The sequence below is a fragment of the Passer domesticus genome, chromosome 7, assembly GCF_036417665.1.
Source record: "Passer domesticus isolate bPasDom1 chromosome 7, bPasDom1.hap1, whole genome shotgun sequence".
NCBI lineage: Eukaryota > Metazoa > Chordata > Aves > Passeriformes > Passeridae > Passer > Passer domesticus.
In genome coordinates, this window is record NC_087480.1 from 2,126,943 (window position 1) to 2,141,023 (window position 14,081).

Genomic DNA, 14,081 nt, shown 5'->3' on the forward strand with positions numbered 1-14,081 from the left:
TATTTTAATTTCAACCATCTGTACTCAAAAGCAAGACAGAACTGTCTGCTGGGGAAAATCTAGATGAGCCTGGAGCACCTGGGCCCTCAGGGAGTTCTGGTGCCTTGGCTTTGTCACGATTGTCCCTCCTGGGTTCCCACCCCAAATGTCAGCTCTGCTCTCAGGGCGTTCCTGCTGAGCACAATCCCAAGTGTAGGTGTAACTCCAGCTCAGTACTCACTGTCCTTTCACTTCCAGAAGAGTTATTCCATTCCTGCTCCTTCTCCTCTGGGAGCACAACAGACACTCCTGTATCTTTTCTAGCTCTGCCACAGATTGTACCAGGTCACTACAGACAGGAGATGAAGTTGTATTTTTGTTGTTTGTCACCTGGCTGGGAGTTTTGTCCACTTATTTATTCCCCCTCTGCTGCCCTCCAGATTAAGTTAGGCAGAGCACTTCAGTTTGCAATGATGAGGGATGTTTTCCTCTCTAGTTCAAAGAAAAAAATTCCATTTTACTGATGCTAGCACATAAAACATCCCAAGACTTTTAAAAATGAAATTATTTTTATTTTAAAAATGAAACTATTTATAGAGTAATTTTGAAGTCAGTAAATTAAATCAGAATTTGCCCCCCAGATTTCATTTCTAAAGCTACAGGATATATATAATGCGTATCTTATGGCACATAAGTTTGTACAGAATCTCCTATATTGCCACATTTCTACACAAAAACAGTTTGCAAGGCTGTGTTGGACAGTTGCAGAAGAGATGTCCATGGCCATTAAATTTCATCCAGCACCTTCAACACATTGTATAATATTATTTTATAAATGTACTTGGCATCCAGGGGTCCAATACAATCTGATAAACAACATAAATTTGTTATTTTTTATCTGAAGTCTTCCAAACGTGTAAATATTTTCTTATCTCAAGGTGTCAATGCCTGTTATTTCCTTGTCTTTATTTTGCTTTGTCAAAGATGAGTGTGTGTGTCAGATATTATTTTATTGTGTTCATGTTCCATATGTCATACCTCACTGAAGATAGGACACTTAGAGAATTGCTGCTCATTTGTGTTTGTGTCATTGCACTTTGCAATGGTTTCTTTACACAGGAAGTCTTCCAGTGTTTTTTTTAATTTATTTTATTGTGGAACTAGAATTCTTTTGTGTGCTGAATGAATGGTTAAAACGTGTCCCCACCCAATACTTAGTTACTGTTTTTTCTCCTCAGTGCTTATTTTTGTGCATGAACATTTAGCATATTTGGCTGCAAAGAGAAAGGCAAATACAAAGCACATGAGGGCTGCTTTTCTGCATTGTCTGTATTCCCAGCCAGCTATGTCAGCCAAGATCCATGCCTAAAATAAATACAGTTATTTTTATTGTTCTGGATATCTTCTCCAGTGTGTACACTGAATTGTGACAAAATTGTTTGCTTTGTTGTGAACATCAATCCATGGATTCCCAAACCCTCCCAGCAGCCGTGGCAGAGGAGGGAAGGCAGGGATGTTCTCATCTGCTGGGTTAAAAGCATTTGGCATTTGGGGAACCAACTAAAGCACAGCACTGAGGGTGGGCCCCACAGGCTCTGCCATTTTATCTTTCTGAACAGCTAAGGAAATATTCCAGAAGGCAAGAGCTCCTTGGTATGTGGCCAGTAGGTTTTTCTGGGGAGAACTTGTGCTGCTGACTGTGCCAGGGCTGCATGTGCTGAGGAACAGGCTGCAATCAACTCACCCTCAGACCATGCTGACATCTGGATTATTGAGCTTGATGGTTTTTTTCTGTCAGGCTTTTAAAACTGTGAACAGGTTAAGGGAGAAGTATTGTTATCAAGCTGGAGCAGTGAGTTTCATGACCTTCAAAGAAGTTGCAGGTGCTTCATTCTCCAGGTGTTTGGGGTTTATTTTTAATATGTATTATGTCTTGTGTTGTGTCTCCATCACCTTTTTCAATTTTTCCAGGTTGTGCTGAGCACTGTGTTCCATTCCCCAGCTCTGTTCCCAAACTGACTGATCTGAGCTTGCAGATATGAGTGACAGTCCAAGCTGTCTGTGGGATTTGATGGAAATAAACCCTCTGAAGTACCAAAACCACATCTGACTCGACAGAAAGTAGAAACTTTGTGGTAAGCTGGATGGTGCGAGGTGGAAAGGAAGGTGTGAGCAGTTGTTTTTCTGTTTTTATGCCAGAGTTTGGCCTAATTAAATTCTTAGAGTATTAAATGTGCTACAGAATGCTGTGAAATATCTCTAAGAATACACTGACAATGTTAGAGAATCCAGGCTGGTAACTTGTCAGTGTCAGACCTTTGAACTGATTTGGTTTTGTTCTTCAGCTTACAAAGCACTTTCTTAATTAGATTAGCCTGCCACAGGCTCTTGGCAAATTCCAGCTTTAGTGGCAATGAGAACAAACACAATTAATTAATCCATACATAAAAAAGGAAGGAATAAATGGTCCAGTTACCCTGGCAGGAAAAACTCTGCTGTAACCTCAGAGTCTCACTGGCACATGTTACAGTTCTGTAGTGCAGCCATGGGTTAGGCAAATGTCTAGTGGAAAGCATCAAAAACTTTGACATATACTTCAAAATTCACTCTTATTTCTAAAATTGCAACCCAGCTGCTTATTTTTCATTTACAAGGGTTACAAATTTTCCATTTCAGAAAGACAAAACTGTCCTCGGGAGCACCTTGTGTCCTTATTACAAACATTTAAAGTTGGCATTAATATTTATTTCAGTAATGTTGCTTCAAAGTATGGTCTGATGTTTTAATTTTGCATGACATTTGAGAAGCAGCATAGTCTAAGTGATTTTCTGTAAATACGTTGACTTTATAATATTAAAGACTTTACTCTTTGGTGCAAGTTAATAGCACTGTTACCATGGAACACTTATTCCTTTAATTTCATGTAAATTTAAATTTTATGATGTTTGCTTCTCCAAGATGATATAATCCCTTTTTATTGAAAAGAATCACAATTATGCAAATGATGATATCCAAGGAGACAAGCAGCAATTAACTGCAAAAGACAGGCTGTTACCAAAAGAGTTTACTCTCAATGAACAGAACAGGACCTTCTTTAAAATAAACCTTTATTTAAAGAAATCAATTTGGCATAGTTTCTAAAAGAAAGCAATTCATTCAGACAGAAGTTTCTAGTCTGAGCAGCATGCTCAGTAATTTATTTGAGGTTTTTTCTTTGACTCCAAATGCATTATTTCTGTAGAGAACAAGGAGAGCAGAAAGCTTCAGCATCACTGTGGACTCTGCTGGCTTTGCTTACAAGAAAGCCCAAAAAAGATTTGTTTTTCTCCAGGAGGCTATTAATGAAGCAAAATAATTTTCTGTGACCATGGAGTTACTCCATCCTTGGGCAACCTGGTCCAGTGGAAGGTGTCCCTGCCCATGGCAGGGGTTGGGACTGGGTGGCCTCCAAAATCCCTTCCAAGCCCAATAATTCCTTGATAGTCACTGGTCACAGCTCTGGAAATGTAAAATAATGGCCACAAGAGCTGTGTGGGTTAATGCCAGCCTCCTGGAGCAGGCCTGGGTTTGGATCCAGCCATGTGCATTTCTGTTACACTCCAAATGACGCCACAGCCTCCCGGTGCTTTGGAATGCTCTCTAAAATGTTCACAGACGGCTTGAGAAGGTTCTTAAGAGCCATCTCTCCTTGGATATCCCTGTGCTTGGTGGGAGAGTGGTGCTGCTTCAGCCGTGGGCAGATATTGCAACTGTAGGCAGTGCATGTGCTGCCATATATTAGAATTAATTCTGTTTTCCCAGTTCCTTGTGTGGAGAACTGAGCAGTGTTGGAGGAGGAGGAAACAACAGCTGGTTTCTGGAGAACAGGGGTTTTTACTCAGTAATTTTGACACTCTGTTAAGGAGCCTCAAGAGAGATTGTGAAAGGGAAAACTGGAGGTGAGGGTGGGATTGAATGGGTCAGAGAGCAAGCAAAGGTGTTAGAGATTGAAGTGCAGCACAGCTACAGGACAGGGTCACACATGAGCACCAAAATCCTCTCTGTCCCTGCAAAAACATAACACCCATAACACCAGATGTATTTTTCCTTGCCTCTTTGCAGGTAATAGCTGTGAACAATCTCTGGGAGCAGGGCTGTGTTGTCCAAGAGAAAACACAGATGTGCTTTTCCTCCTCCACTTTCCTTGCCAGAGAACCAGCCAAGGGAGCAGCCTGGGCAGGGCTCCACCAGACTTTAGGGAGGGCTGTGCCTCCAAACAGGGTTGTTGGGGTTGTGCATGAGCTCAGGAGAGCCTCGTGGTGCCAAGAGCCTGAGGAGTGTCAACAGATCCTGTGTGCTTTGTATCACAGAGCTGCCAGGAGTTTCAGAGCTGCAGATAACTGCAATTAGTGCACCTGGGAAAATATTTTGTTCCATTAGTGGCTTTCCCTCAATGAAAGTCAAAGATGAAGTAAGAAGCTTCTCCCACCTCAGAAAAGGAAAATAAGCTTCAGAATTTGCCTGGTAACTGCAAAGCAGAAAGACCTCATCTTCTGCATTCTATTTGCACTTCTCAAAACATTTTATAACGTGTTAAATAATAGGTGTGGTAAACGCACAGTGTCACATTTTATAGGTCGGTCAGCACTGAAAATAGAAATATCCTGGAAACTCTGCATTGGATGCCTTCTTGTACAGGGTTTTACCTGTAATTGTAGTCACAGAGACATGAGGTTGTGTGCTGGACAATTACCTGGCCTGGACATTGACCAGAGACAATATCAACTTGGAATTGCACAGCTCTTTGTTTATTTTGTTTTAGCTTGTTGTTGTTTTGGGGTGGTTTTTTTAAATAATTTTATCAAGTTAAGGGGTTTTCTTTCCCCACTCCTTAGATAAACTCTAAATTGTGAAAGGATTACTGTTCCTTTAGAGCTGAATGTCAGACAAGTGCCAATAATGTGGGTGATATGCTTTCCTGGGCTGGGGTTAAGGTGCAGCTGTGAGGACCATAGAGAGGAATTTCAGAAAGTTTTTGACACTGCAAAAAGGTTGTAATAGACTGTGCAGGAGCAAGGTAAAATTGGCATTTGCAGTGCAGAGTGAATGTCAAGTCATAGAAAGGTGTTGACCTCCAACCATCAATTTTAGCTCTGTTCCTCCTCCGTGCTCCCAGGTGCTGTGCCCCAAAGGTGCCAACAGCTCACAGCTGGCATTCAAACCAATCCAGCTCAGAAACCTCTGTGAAGTGCCCTGATGAGATTTGCTCCAGTGAATATTGTGTATAAGAGGTGGGCTTGATCATATCTTTTACAAGTATTTTGGATATCATGTGGGATAACATCTAGGAAGGTCGGGGTGGAACAGTTAACCAGAAAAATCCACCTAAGTGTAGTTCAGGTTTGGCTTTCTCAAAAATAGATTTTTTATTTTTTTTTGTATGAACCAAGTAAACCTCTAGCAAACTGACTGAAAAGCTGAGTTTCAACAGGTTGGAACTCACTCTGTTTATGGTTTATTAATGAAAAATCAACCCCCAGGCAGAAAGAGAGTCTTGATGATGATCATTTTGTAATGCCTGTACAGCAAAATGAGAAAATCAGCAATCAGGACACAGCACAGGCTGGAGGAGCAACAGCCTCTCCTTCTGTTATTGCATTGCCTCAAAGAATATTGTTTCATCTTATTTATTTATTTTAGACTGAGTGTGGAGGACTGAAACCACTTACAATTAAATAATGAACATTGGAGAAATTAATATAACTCACAGAAAGGCACTGAGCAATTTAAACTTAATTGGAGTTTTTTAACTTAATATATTAAGTTGTGAGGAGTCTTTATGTAAGTTTTGTATTTAAGGTGCTACAAATTTAATAACAATATATAACATAACTATAATAACCCCCAAAACAAACCAAACTTAAAAAAAACCCCTCTAACTCTTAGTTAAGTAGAAAGGCATCTTCACCAATCAAATAAAGCAGGCTGAGTTTTTTTCAGAAGGGAAAAATTTATTAGAAAAGCTGAGAATGAAGCCAGATATGAAGATGTAATATTGAATATATGCAACTTTTTTCACATTCAGTGCCTTGATTTCCCAGAATGGGTATGTTTCTGAAATCCAAGGAATTTTAAAAAGGATTCTTGGAAATTTGAAGCTCAAAACTTTGCATTTTCTTTTGGATGTAAAATATCTGCTCATGAGACCAGCCCTTGCATCAAGACCAAGAATAGTTTTTACATTTGTTTACAAAGCCTGTAGGAGGTTTTCATGCCAGAATCTCTCTGGAGATCCCAGTTTAGAAACAGCGAAGTACCCCTGGTTAATAAAGGGAGATGGGCAATGTTCACATGGCCAGGCTGGAGGGAGAGGAGGTGTCAGACTTGCAGAGGTCCCTCAGGATGAAAAGCAGGGACAATCTGCTCAATCAGCACTGGGGCAATTTTGGTTCTGTTTGTGCAAAGCAGATCTGGGAGCTTAGTGGGGCAGCAGAGAAGATTTTGTGGAGAGTTGCTGGTGAACTCGCTCCAAAACACCTCCAGGTGATGGGAAGTCCAGGCTTTGCACAGATGAGCAGGGATGAAATCTTTTCTCTGATCTCTCAACTATCCTTTCTCAAAGTCAAAAGATTTTTTTCCCTTTAGAACTACTGACACCAATTTTTATCCCCTAAACCCAGGAAACAGGAACCAAAACCTGCCAGGGTTAAGGAGATCCCTGCATGGGGATATTCTTGATATTTATTATAAAGAGTGTTTGAAGGAATGAGTCTGTATAAATAAATAATGAAAAAATAAAATCCCCCTTCTCCCTCCTGCTACTCCTGCTAAGTGCTGTTAGAGTTGGGAGCAATGAACTACTTTTATTGTGTGCAGCATTTCAGTAATTTATTTACTATTGAGAAAAACCTTACCCTTTGTAAACCACTACAAAGCATATATTTGTGTTTCATTATCTTATCTAGACTGAATGGTTTATTTTAATTTTTACGTTAAAACAATTTTTTTTTCAAATACTACAACTATTTGCTTTTAAATTTTTTTCTAAAATAAGAGTATGAGCTACCACACATTCACCATTTCCCCCGTTTTCTTATCTGACTCTTCTGTGTGCAGCTGGGAAGGGAGACCAGGCTCTTCAGGCGTGGCCAAACCCAAAAGTGTCAGCATTGGAGAAATACCCCCCTAAATTTGTCAGGGTGGCATTTTTTCCTCAAATCCAGTATTTCTAGGTGCTTATGCTTACTTGTTTATAAAACACACCTAATAAATGCAGCCAGGAAAAAACAAGCCCATGCTGAAGTGCAGAAAATGGTGCAGAAAAAACTCTATAAAGCTGGAGAAAAAAAGCCTGAACTTCAGAATATGTGATGGATACAAAGTTGTGTGAAGTTGGGAGGTAGGAAAGGGAAAGTCAAGGAAAGGTGATGAGACACAGAATACATAAATCCTGAGTATAACCTGAAAATGTTTCCAAAAAAAATAAGATGTAAAAGTAAAAATTACAAATGTAATTTACAATACTAACTAAAAAGCAAATTGGATATAAAATTTGAGATTGTTAGCTGAAATTCATACACTTTACATTGGTTTTTTTTACAAGCAAATAGAGCATTTATGATTTTTGTATTAGTGTCTAAGAGAAGAAGTAGGAACTTCTAAACTCGGTGTATTCCCAGTCATTTCTTTTGGGCTTTTGATCATGGTGTGGAAATGTAGCTTGTACTGTCTTTGTAGGATCACTTGTAGATGGCTGGCTGAGTTTCAAGTCCTTTTTCTCTTGGGAAGTCAAGTCTTTTCCAGCTTCCTAGTAATTAAAAAGAAAAAAAGCAGACTCCCACTGTGAAGGTATGACATTTCAGCACAGTTTTTATAATGCTGGAGTAGAATGATTTCATAAGCTTTAGAAGGACAAAAAAAATATTCAAGCTAATGCTTTTGGTTCTGCATTAAATCATATTCTGTAGCTCCTCGTTGCACTCTGGTGTGGCTGTCACTTGCTAACTCTGAGTTTGAGCCTTGCTATAGAATGTGTATATTTGTTTGTTATAATCCACCTCTTGGAGAACAGCTTGCTTTCTGTGTCTCAGCTGTGTTTTACTTGGAAAGGTAAATATGTTTTGATATTTTTAAGCTTCTCGCTTTTGTTGTCTGGTTCATTTTTCCATGTTTTTCAGTGTTGCTTAAAAATATAAAACTAATAATCCTGAATTCCAAACCAGAATATGTGGCTTGAGGTGTGGCTATTTTACCTTTAGTTTGCATATTGTGATAAAAAAGGGGGTAAAAGGGCTTTTTGGACAGTAGAAAAATGCTGGTAATTGTGGTAATTCAGAAAACACATGCTGTGGGTTAATCCTAGTGTCACAAACAACTGCAAAGAGTTGTGAGCCTGGAGAGGAAATCCAGAAAATCTCGTGTGTGACAGAATGTTGTGTTTCAGACAGGGACAATCCAAAGCACCACACTCCATTTCCAGAAGGCTTCAAACTGGTTTTACTATAGCCTGCATGCTTTTTATACATTCTTACAAACTCGTAAATTTACACTTTACTCATTGCTAAGAGACAAACAAAGTGCTCATTGGAGCTGCAGGTTTCTCTTATTTCTCCTTCTTCCTTTCTTGGTTTCTGTGTCAATGACCTTGGTAGGGAATCCTTTCATGGGTGACCATGGATCTCCTCTCAAACTCCTCTCTGGCTCCCAGAAGTCACTGTAAAACCTTTCCCCCAACAGAAGCCTCCCAGAAGGGTCTCAGTGAGGTGCAGAACCCCGGTGTCAGATCCAGCAGCCCCAGCTGTGGGGGTCACAAATCCAGGCAGAAAGGTGTGCAGCAAACCTGCAGCCCAGTGCCAATTCCTGCTGCAGGAATCACAACTCTCAGCTTGGACCAGGGGGGTAAAGAATGTGCTTTCCAAACAGGCAGTGAGAAATGCCAGAAGAATGAATATTCCATCAGGAGTGTGCCAGGAGATGAAGTATTCCATTTCTATTTGTATTGAATTCCTGCTGTGAGGAGAATTGCTACAATTTGACAGCTTCATGGAGGACTTCATGTTTCTTTGGCTGAGAAGGTGTTTAGGAAGGTTTTTTTGTTGTTGTTGTTCTCAGCTCACTTTGATTTTGTAGCATTGGTTAATTTTATCTAAATAAGGTGGTTGTGGTTTGCCCCAGGGTATGACTTGCACCTCTCATAGGTACAGGAATAATTAAGACAGGAGACAATCACTTAGGAAGCATAGTAATACACTCATTTAAAAGTAAACTAAAATTAAGACAAGCATTTCTCTTCTCTGGGAGGAGAAGGCATAAAAAACCAGACCAGAATGTCATAAATTCCATAGCCAGTATATATATATATATATATATATATTTGTAATATGAAACAGATTTAATAAGAATTCAAAACCATATGGTAGCCATTGTACATGATAGCAAGAAATCAGAATCTTTGCAATGGCAAAGTGATATAAACTATAATAAACTGATATAAACTGTGCTAATCCCATTATGAGAGATGAAGGGTGCTCTCCATTCCATCTTTATTCAAAGAGCTGAGTCAAGAAAGGTCCAGCGTTGGTTGGAGGTCAAATGAAAAATAAAATCAGGATAGGAAAAACAAATTCCTCCTTGCTGAATAAAACATCTGCCTTCTGTGTTGTGCCCGTGTGGCCATGGAGCTCTGATGGCTGAAGATATTTAGCACTTTAATATCCTTTTGTCCTTCCAGGGCTTGAGAACTGAGTTCCCCCAGAGAACAGTTCTAGACCACTGAGATTTTTGAGATCTTTACTCAGTGGCTGCAATTAAGTTAAAATAAATGAATGAAAGTAAACCTAATCTTTCTAAACCTGACACAGAAGGTCTGGATGTTCAAATTGAACAGTTCCAGCATTATGTGCTCTTGCCATGTTTGTTCTGCAGCAAATAACAGTTAAATAAACACAGTTGCTTTCCCCACCACCAGGAAATCCATGTTTGAAAGCTTCAGCAAGGCCAGGTATCCTTCTGCTGTCTCACACCTTGTCAGTTAAATTCAGTGATTTAATGCTGGTTTTGTTCAGTATCCTGGTGATCATGCAAGTCCTCCCACAGCAGCCTAAAGTCTCATCCTGACAGAGATGAAGGGGCTCTGCTGGACTGCCTGATTTTACCAAAGCATTTTGACTGTCACCATCTGAGGCACTTCACTGCAATGTCAAGGTAAATAAAAACAAAGCCTTTTCCTTTGCTCTCCTCTCCAGGTTTCAGGTGCAAGAGTGGAAGCAGGAGTGGTGTATGATGATGGTGATTGACATATACAGGATAAAATTAATTCACTTGATGTAGAGGAGGAAAATACTTAGACTAAAGTGCAAGCTTCATGAGTTGTTTGGAATATATTAAAAATGGGAATATCTACTACTGGGGTGGTTTTTTTGTATTGTTTTGATTTGGGTTTTTTGGTTGTTGCTTTATTTTTTTTTGAGAAATGATCTTAGCCTCCTGAATGACAGATATAAAATGTCAAAATCTGATACTTTACAAGAGGAGGATGGTGAAGGATGGCAAAGCCAAAGCAATAACAGAAAAGAAGAGAAAGATGTGGATTTCCTTTCCTATCTATTATCTGACAGCTTCTGTTTTACTGTCATTCTACATATATCTTCTAATAAAACCAAGTACTTTTCTTTGCAAAAGCTGCCATCTTACAGTGTTAGGAAAAGAGGAATTTGCACTTTTACATCACTCAATGAGAGAGAGAACACAGAGGGGAATTTGTACAGTCACCTGCTTTCTCTTAGGAGACAATTTATTTGTCATCTTGTAATGACAAACTCACATTCATCTCTTTCTGACCCTTTTTTCTCTCTCTTTCTGCCCTTCCCCTCTCTCTCTGTGTCTTCTCCCTTCCTTTTGCAAAGCTTTCCACATCTAATCCAATTACTCTGCAGTCTGTCGTTTCCATGCCTGAGTTTTCCTCAGGGAACGTTTGAAAGCGTTGGGTTGCACATTCCCCTTTGGTGCACTGCCCAAAATATATCTGTGCTGTGCCTCTCAGGGCCAGCTCTGTGCCAGACACCCCCCATGAACAGCACAAGACTGCCTTTGACAGCAATACATATCCTGACCTTCAATTAAGCTGCAGGTTAAGACAATACTGGAAAATCAATAGCTCATTTTCTGTCTTTTGTGCTCAGATTTTGATGTTTACTAAGATAAAGGATGACAAGGCTGAAGGCAGGAATCTTTGCAGAACATCTATTGATGCTGCCAGAGGCTCAGGGGCCAGGTATGGCCTAATCTTTGCAAAGCTCCCAAACACCAATAAGTCAATAAATATCAACTGTAGCTTTGCACAGCATCCCCTGCCCCTGGATTCTCACCAGGAGCTTTTTCTCTGCTCCTCCAGCCTCCTGACCCAGGGCTTCCCTGGAAGGGTCATGAGAAATCCAAACTCATTGGTGGCTACAATTACTGGGAGGAAAATCTTTAGCCTGAAGCCTTAAAGTTTTGTATACAATTTTTAACTTAAAGCTATTTTTATTATTAATTTTTTTTTATATCTGTATATGAGGAGGAGGAGTTTTGTTTACCTATGCAATTTCAATCTACCCTGATATCTGCTTCCTTTTCCCAGCTCTTTCAGCCTCTAAATGGACTCCAGAATGGAGAGGGGACATTGAACTCCACTTTTTGGAGCAGACTTGGCTGAAAGGTAACTTTAACCTTCAAATTATATTTGTGTAGTTGCACACAGAACAGCAATTTATTAATAAACCTGTCAGGTCAAAGGGAATGGTTCAAGACAGCTCTTCTTTATGGCAAAGATAAAGAATCAGCCAAAAGATAGATAATTTTGTATATGACAGGAGAAAATGTATCTTAATCACTTCTATTCTTCTACATTTTGATGAATTTTGAAATATCAATGCCTTATTTTCAATTATTTTTTTCCCAAAAGCAAAAACATAATTTATATTTACTGCTTAATCATTCTGAGTAACTATTAAATATTATTATAATGGTGACAAGGGGTGGACATGACCCCAGTGTGAACAATTTTAGCCCTGGGACTTCTCGCTGTGTGTCAGGCTGAGATTGTTTGCCAGGAAGAGATCAAAGGGGGGAGAGTCAAGAAAGCAAAAGAGGCAAATTGGAAGGACAAAATAATAGGCAAGAAAAGTTAATTATCTGTGTTCCTTCACCTCCCATTCCCCATCCACTGCTGCAATGACAAAGGGTTTGACCTGAACTGTAGCTGGGAGTTGCCATGAGTAACACCCTGGCTTTATCACAGATTCCTGTGAGCAAACACACCGAGCAAGTCAGATTTCAATAATAAGAAAAGTAATACATGAAAATATCAAAATGAGAATTGCTCCTTCTCCTGAATGTGTTTGGGTTTTGATCTGAAATGTAACGCCGCTCGTTCTTAAAATTTTAAATTTGATAACTCTTAAGAAATTGTGTTCAAGTGCAAAAATCAGGTCTAAAATTTGAACCTGGGGGAAGAATTTGGTGTGGCTCTTTGGCTTTGCAGTGCTGTGAGCTCTGTGTTGGTGATCCCAGCTGGCCTGGCTGGGTGCAGGATGCTCGCTCCCCCCGAGTGCAGCCTCAGTGCAGATCTGATCATGAGACCCCGGAGCAGGGAGGTGTAAAGGTACAAAAGCTGTGATGTCCCTCACCAGCTCCTGGAGGGGCCTTTCCCAGGAGACTGTCTGTCTTTAAGTGGGAGCACAGAAAGAGCTGGAACAGTTTTGTGTTGAGTAGGAGAACAGAAAGGAGTGGGACAGTGTTGTGTGAGAGAAGTGGAATGTAGCCACGTTCATGGATCTGAATAAGAAATCTTCCTCTAGTTCTCTGTTTTGTGCTGGCTCCCAGAGCACCTTTTATTTTCTTTCACATTTTCTGCAGGTTAGCATCTCCCCTTTCTTCAGGTCTAGGTTTTTGGTTTTCTTTCAGTGAGCCCTGCACATAACACTCTAAAAAGGAATAAAAAAGGGTACAATTCTCCCCAGGCAAGGTTCCTGCCCACCCAATAATCCCTCTGACACGCTGCTTTCTGAGGCACTGGCTGCTCACGAGTGCAGGTTTTGCAGAGCAGAGCAGCACAGGAGTGCTGGAGGCATTCTCCTAACGAGCTGTCCAGGTTACTTTCCCATTCTCTGTTTTACATGCCTCCCTGACTCAGGAAAAGCCAAGTGCCAGCATCTCCCTGCCACTCCTTTCCATGCAGATTTTAAAGGGAGAAGAGCCTGGCTCTCCCCTGAACTTCCCCAGCCTTTGATTTAAGTGTCAAACCAGCAAACCTCCTACATGAGCAATGAGTGTTCGTATCTTTAATATTTGGTGTGATGATTCCATTCCAAACAGCAAATCCAAGCTCATTTCTTCCATGACTATTTTATTACCTTTTTATAAAGTAAAAAATAAAGTCATATTTTCCACTGATCATGGAAAAGCAAGGAAGCAGAACTTAATGTGTTGCTTTCTTCCTCTCCTACAAATCATGCAGTGATAAGTAAAATAAAAGAATCTTCATGTGGGAACATGGAGCCTGAATAAACCTTGTTTTGAGATCTTGACCTCAATTTTTTTTTTATTTTTACTTTGCACATTTTCTGACAATATTCACAGCTGCTAAAATCCAAATATATTTCTGAAGTGAAGAAAAAAGAACCTGTTCCCAATGTAATTTAGTAACTTAGAAAATAATAGTAAAGTCCTAGAAGGACAAGTCTTGAGGCTTTATTTCTTCCTCAGCTCAATGTGGTTTTTTATGAGAGGGTCGTCAAAAGGTGATTACAGCATTGTGAGGTGGATTTGGTATAAAACTATCACTGCTTCCCTTAGAAAATGATTGCATAGATTAATATTTTAATTCATCCTTTATATTGAAAGTAAATGAGCAGCACAACTGGAATGTCTACTTGAAAATGGAGAAAAATATGTATGAATGTGAATTTTCTTACTGAGAAACTTAATGACCCAGAGAAGAAGTGATTCACTCAATAAATCAAATAAGGCTGTATTTTCCATAGTTATCACCTGTTATTTCACTCTTCTGGAGGGGAAAGATTAATCTGGTCCTAAGGGGGCTGATATGGAAGGAAAGGAAGGATGGAGAGTGTGCAGAGCAG

The 14,081-nt window shown here is 39.9% G+C and overlaps 1 long non-coding RNA gene across 10 annotated transcripts in view; it reads left to right on the top strand.

Moving 5' to 3' along the window:
* The window catches only part of LOC135304079 (uncharacterized), a 39,421-nt gene that overhangs the window by 11,024 nt on the left and 14,316 nt on the right, over nucleotides 1–14,081 (top strand). For 3 of the 10 annotated variants that reach the window (XR_010365513.1, XR_010365512.1, XR_010365510.1), the window contains exons 3-5: nucleotides 1,951–2,114; nucleotides 5,135–5,249; nucleotides 11,579–11,656. This is a non-coding gene — a long non-coding RNA (uncharacterized LOC135304079). The other 7 variants (XR_010365514.1, XR_010365515.1, XR_010365508.1 and 4 more) reach the window with 5 other exon arrangements.